Below are 5308 nucleotides of genomic sequence, written 5' to 3' on the forward strand. Positions count from 1 at the left end.
CCTTTAGTCTCTAATTTTTCATCACTATTATTAAGCTCCATAGGAATCTTTTCTTCCTTCACCACTGAACTCGTCTCCTTGGAAGTAGCCTCGTCTTTATCACTCGACAAATCATCGCTTTCCTCACTCACCAAAGTTGTTGGTTTTGTGTAGGCAATGACTTCAACTAAAAACGGGACGGATGCTCTCGGTTTTGTTCATTTGACTTGTTGAATTGTTTTGTTTTCTTCCTCCACAAGCTTCTCTAATTCTTCAAGTTTATTATCTTCATCAATATTGAACACCTCACCTTTAACACCATCTCCTTGAAATCCATCTTGTACTCTAAAATCTTCCTCATCATCTTCAACTCTCAATGTAAGATTAGATTCACCAACATCAACTACAGCTCTAGCAGTATTTAGTAAAGGGCGACCAAGAATGCTTGCGACATTTACATCCTCCTTCATATCCATAACCACAAAGTCAACTGGGAAAACAAATTTCCCAATTTTAACAAGGATGTCTTCTACAACCCCCTTTGGGTGCGTCACTGAACGATTGGCCCTGTGGATGGTCATCTTTGTAGCCTTCATTTTCTGAATATTCAGATTTTGATAGAATGAATATGGCATCAAATTTATGCTAGCCCCAGAATCGGCTAAAGCATAAGTCTTCAAATTGTTACCAAACTCACATGGAAGAGTGAGGCGTCCAGGATCTCCCATCTTCTTAGGTATTTCTCCCAATACAACCCTTGAGCTTCGCTCACTAAGACTGACCTTAGAATTCTTCTTCAACTGCTGACGAGTAGCTATAAGTTCTTGAAGGAACTAAGCATACTCTGGAATTTTAGATAGTGAATCAATAAAAGGAGTATTAATAGGAATATCCTTTACTTGATTGATAAACTCCAGATGTTCCCTTTCCAGTGGAATGAGTTTAGCTCGAGACGGGAATGGTAAAGGCGGTTGTTAAGCCGGAACAATTACAAAAATTTTTTGTTCAGACTGAGCCCACGACGTGAGCATATCGGGCTCACGTCGTGAGTCTGGTACTTCAACAACACCTTCGTTTTTGAGCTTCGACTTCTTTGGCTTTGGTCTCAATGACTTTGGCTCCTCCTCTAGTGCTTCTAAGAACTCAGAGATAGCCTCTTCTTCAGTCTCGATCATCATAACATGGGATTGAGCATTCTTTTCGGGAAATTGTGAGGATAATTTGTTGCTCACCAAAGTAGTTAGTTGACCAACTTGGACTTCTAGATTATGGATCGATGCTTGATGATTTCTTAATGAGGCTTTCTTGTCAATCATCATTTTATGTTGTTCTTTCATCATTTTCATGTGTTCCTTTAGCACTGCATCAATATCATCATGCCTTTTCTCTGAAGCTTCCATAAATTGGGTCAAAATGTTTTCCAAGTCTACTTTCTTCTAGGTTGGTAGTTGCTCTTTTTGATAGAAGCCTCAGCCTGTCTGCTTATATTTCTCTTCCTTTTGCTTCTTGTACTCATCATATGGCAGCCACTTCTTCTTTGGTTTTCTCCAATCCTCATCATACTTGTCCCCACTTGAGTAGCAAACTTGAGCCTTTTTATACCCGTTATCATCTAAGCTGCAATCCTTGGTTAAGTGTGGACCATTACATCTTTCGCATCCAACTCTTATAACATGTATCGATTGATCCATTTTTGTCATCCTGCTATCCATTGTATCAAGCATGGCCATCATAGCAGCCATGTCTGCAGAATTTCCACTCCGGTTCCTTTTACTCCCTCACTTCTTGGATTGTGATACTCAGGAGAATGCTTTGCAAATGCTTCCACTAGTTCCTTAACCTCCCCCATATTTTTCTTTGTAAGTGGTCCTTAAGAATCAAGGAGTTGTCTCGTCATGACATTAACACCATCACAGAAGATCGACACTTCTTGTTGTATATTAAGTTCATTTTGAGGACAATTTCTCAACAATCCCTTATAGCGCTCCCATGCCTCATAAAGTGACTCACCCGGATTTTGCTCAAAATTTGCTATTTCCTTTTTGAGTTTATCTATATTGGAAGGTGGGAAAAAATGATCCAAAAACTGTTCGCGCATTTGGGCCCAAGTAGTGATTGCACCGGGTGGTAGTGCCTTTAGCCAATCTTTAGCAGCTCCTTTAAAAGTGACTGGCAGCATCCTTAGCAAGACTGTCTCTCTTGGAACATTTAGGATATTGAAATAGTCTGCTATGTCATTTACTTCATACAAATGCTTGTAAGCATCCTTGTGATCCTTTCCAAAAAAATGGTACATCCCTAAGTGCAGCAAGGATGTGTCCTTTCAGTTCAAATAGGGAAGTTGCAGGAATTGCAGTTTGTATTAGGCCAAGACCAACATCTTCTCGAATTTGCTTTCTGTAAGCTCCAATGGACATATCTGCAATATCCGCCACTTCGTTATCAGATTCGTCTTCAGATTCGCTTTTATGTAATTCAAATTCAGGCTTGGTATCGTATTCAGTATCCTTTGGGTTTGGATCTTGCTCAAAGCTTTCTATCTTGTTTTTGTCCTTTGATGATGTACTCGACTCTCCTACTTTCTTTCCCGACTTCCTTCCAAATACTAATTTGAGGTCTTTGAAAGATGACTTTTTTGGTGTTTCGCTCACTCCCGCGTTCTTATCCGTTTTATTGTGAAGTGTTGACTCTGGATCTTCAAGTGGTGGCACCAAAGATGTGTTAGAGCCTCTGGTCATGAACTCCTGCAAAATAAACAAAAATAAAAACGTAAAACTGAACAAAAACTAAATAAAAATTGCCTAGTGACTGGCCACCATGGCATGGTAAAGGTCACCACCTCGTGTTGTCATAGAAAAACTAACAGAAAAGAAAAACGAAGAAAAACGAAAAACTACAGAATTCACATCGTGATCTTAAGGCTCACGTCATGAATCTGGTACCGAAACAAAAACCTAAGCTGAAAAAGTAACTTTTGCAGGTTTTACCCCACAAAAGGATCGATCAATCTAAAGCAAATAAATAAACAATCAAATAAGCTGTTCCCCGGCAACGACGCCAAAAACTTGATGCGTGCAATTACCTACACCTAATTTTATATTTATAACCTAACTAACTTAACTAACTAAATTGTACCTAGGCAGTGTACCTAGTCAAATTATAGAATAATCGGGTAAGTCGGGTGTCGATCATAGGGAACGGTTTTGACTAATTAATCTATCCACTACCAAATTAACCTAATTATTAACAAAGATATGGAATTTATCTAATTTTGCAAGTTTAGATGAACTTAACTCTTTAACGCAAATTCAATCAGTTACTAAAAATACTCCCATTTAGTTCGAATCCACTTCTTCTTTCTGGTTAGCTAACAATTATGGATAATCAAAGTTGGTTATCTAATTTTATATTATATTAGTAATTAAAGTCTAAATTTACCAATATTTAACTTATTCATGTAAAACTATGCACAGTCACACACAATCAAACACAGAACTAGTTATGATTAAGAATAAGCTATGTAAGAATTATTAGGCAAACATAATTATGGTTATAACATATGCTCTCCAACACAACTAAATTTAATTACTTTAATTACTTATGTAAGATTTGGTCGATCCTAGCTCTAGCAATTTAATGTTCACTAAATTACTAGGTATCAAGTTCATGTAATTTAATTATCACTAAGCTACACAGAACATGAATTCAAGTAACTAAAGAATCAAATATTAGCATGCTAAGTATTTGATGGGTTTTAGCCAAAAGACATCCTATGTGCTCATGCAAACCCTAAAGCTTGGATCTAGGTTTCTCTATTGTACATGCTTTTAATCCAAGACTTAAAACCCTAGATCTAATCAATATAACATATGAGTAAGGGTTTAGATCATACCTTGATTGTTATATAGTAATAACAATCACAATTCCTTCTTGTAATGACTTTAGAAAGCTTAGAGTCACAAATGTCACTCCTCTAATGGTTCACAAACACCAAGAGCAAGAGGATGAAGAAGAGAAGAGAAGGAGACACCCAAAAGCCGTCCAAAACCCTAAGGAATTACTTGCCCACGTTTTTGGTGCTCTAGGGATCTTTAAATAGTGCAACTATTAGGGTTATCAAACTAGGAAACCCTAATTTGGATGCTTAAGCCCTAAGCAACCCATGAGCTCCTTCCTTAAAGGCCTAAAGACGATTTCTAATGGGTTTCCCCATAGAATTCGTCCACTCCTTTAATAGGGAGTCCATTAGCTCAATATTCAACTATCATACAATTGACAGTTCTAGTCCCTTATGTTTAATTAATGTCTTTTAGCCACAAACTTAATTCTTATTAATTCTTTACTAATATTAATTAAACAATAAGATTTATCCTTTAATATATTATTCTCATAATATAATAATAAATCATATTTATTCCTTTCTCTCCATTATTCATCCTATCAAGTTGCTTTGGTGAAGGCAATGCAAAAGGACCATGCACCATCGGGTCAAGTACATACCAAAATAGTTATGGACTTAGACACTAATCCAACAGTCTCCCACTTGGATAAGTTTAATAACTATTCTGCGTATGACTTCAGATCCTGATCTGCAATCGTAGCTTTCTAAAGCCGCTGTCAACTCTGATCTTATCAGATACGCGTGTCCTTTAGATAAGGGATCATATATTCCTCCATTCTAGATATTGTATAGACTGAGACATGGATCTAAATCATTCTCTCTGTCTATGTGCTGTTTCCCGAATTCAGATTTATGACGACTGAAAACAGACCAGAATTGAACACATCAATTTAGTCCCGGCTTGGCCATGCGCTTAGGTGCCATCACTAAATCATCGAGGGGCCCACATATATCGCTTTTATCCTACTTTGGATAAAAGGAATGGATAAACTTTGACTCAATGCTCGCTTGCACTTACTTACCGAATTACACACAACAATACGTTTTATAACACCAAGTTACTGGTGCGTTTACATATTATCAATGTGCAACCGACTCGCAAGATACAACTCACACATCTTGGTTTCAAGAATATAAGATGTTATCGTCTCACTAATCACTCGTGATACAAATCCATGAAGTGATCCAAGTGAGCGTAGGTTTAATCCAATGCTCAAATCATATTCATAAGCACTCATGAACGTTGCAGCAAATAATTGCTTATGTCTAACACACTTTAGACACTGCACACACCAATTCACGACAGTCTTCATTTATACCTACTTCTAACATATGAACGACTGTGGTCCGTTCGAATAATTTGACTGTTTTGAACCAATTAAATTATTCAGGAAGTCAAAACATGCAAAGTGAAACACAAGGATAATA

The 5308-nt window shown here is 37.2% G+C and overlaps 1 non-coding gene across 1 annotated transcript; it reads left to right on the forward strand.

Annotated features, from left to right (window-relative positions):
* The first annotated feature begins 1922 nt into the window (after positions 1 to 1922).
* Positions 1923 to 2029, forward strand: LOC145060747 (small nucleolar RNA R71). The gene has a single exon (XR_013686931.1). It is a non-coding gene; the product is annotated as a small nucleolar RNA R71 (small nucleolar RNA).
* The last annotated feature ends 3279 nt before the right edge of the window (positions 2030 to 5308 follow it).

Source organism: Lactuca serriola, chromosome 6 (genome assembly GCF_051521515.1).
Source record: "Lactuca serriola cultivar US96UC23 chromosome 6, Lser_US96UC23_V15, whole genome shotgun sequence".
NCBI classification, from domain to species: Eukaryota; Viridiplantae; Streptophyta; class Magnoliopsida; order Asterales; family Asteraceae; genus Lactuca; species Lactuca serriola.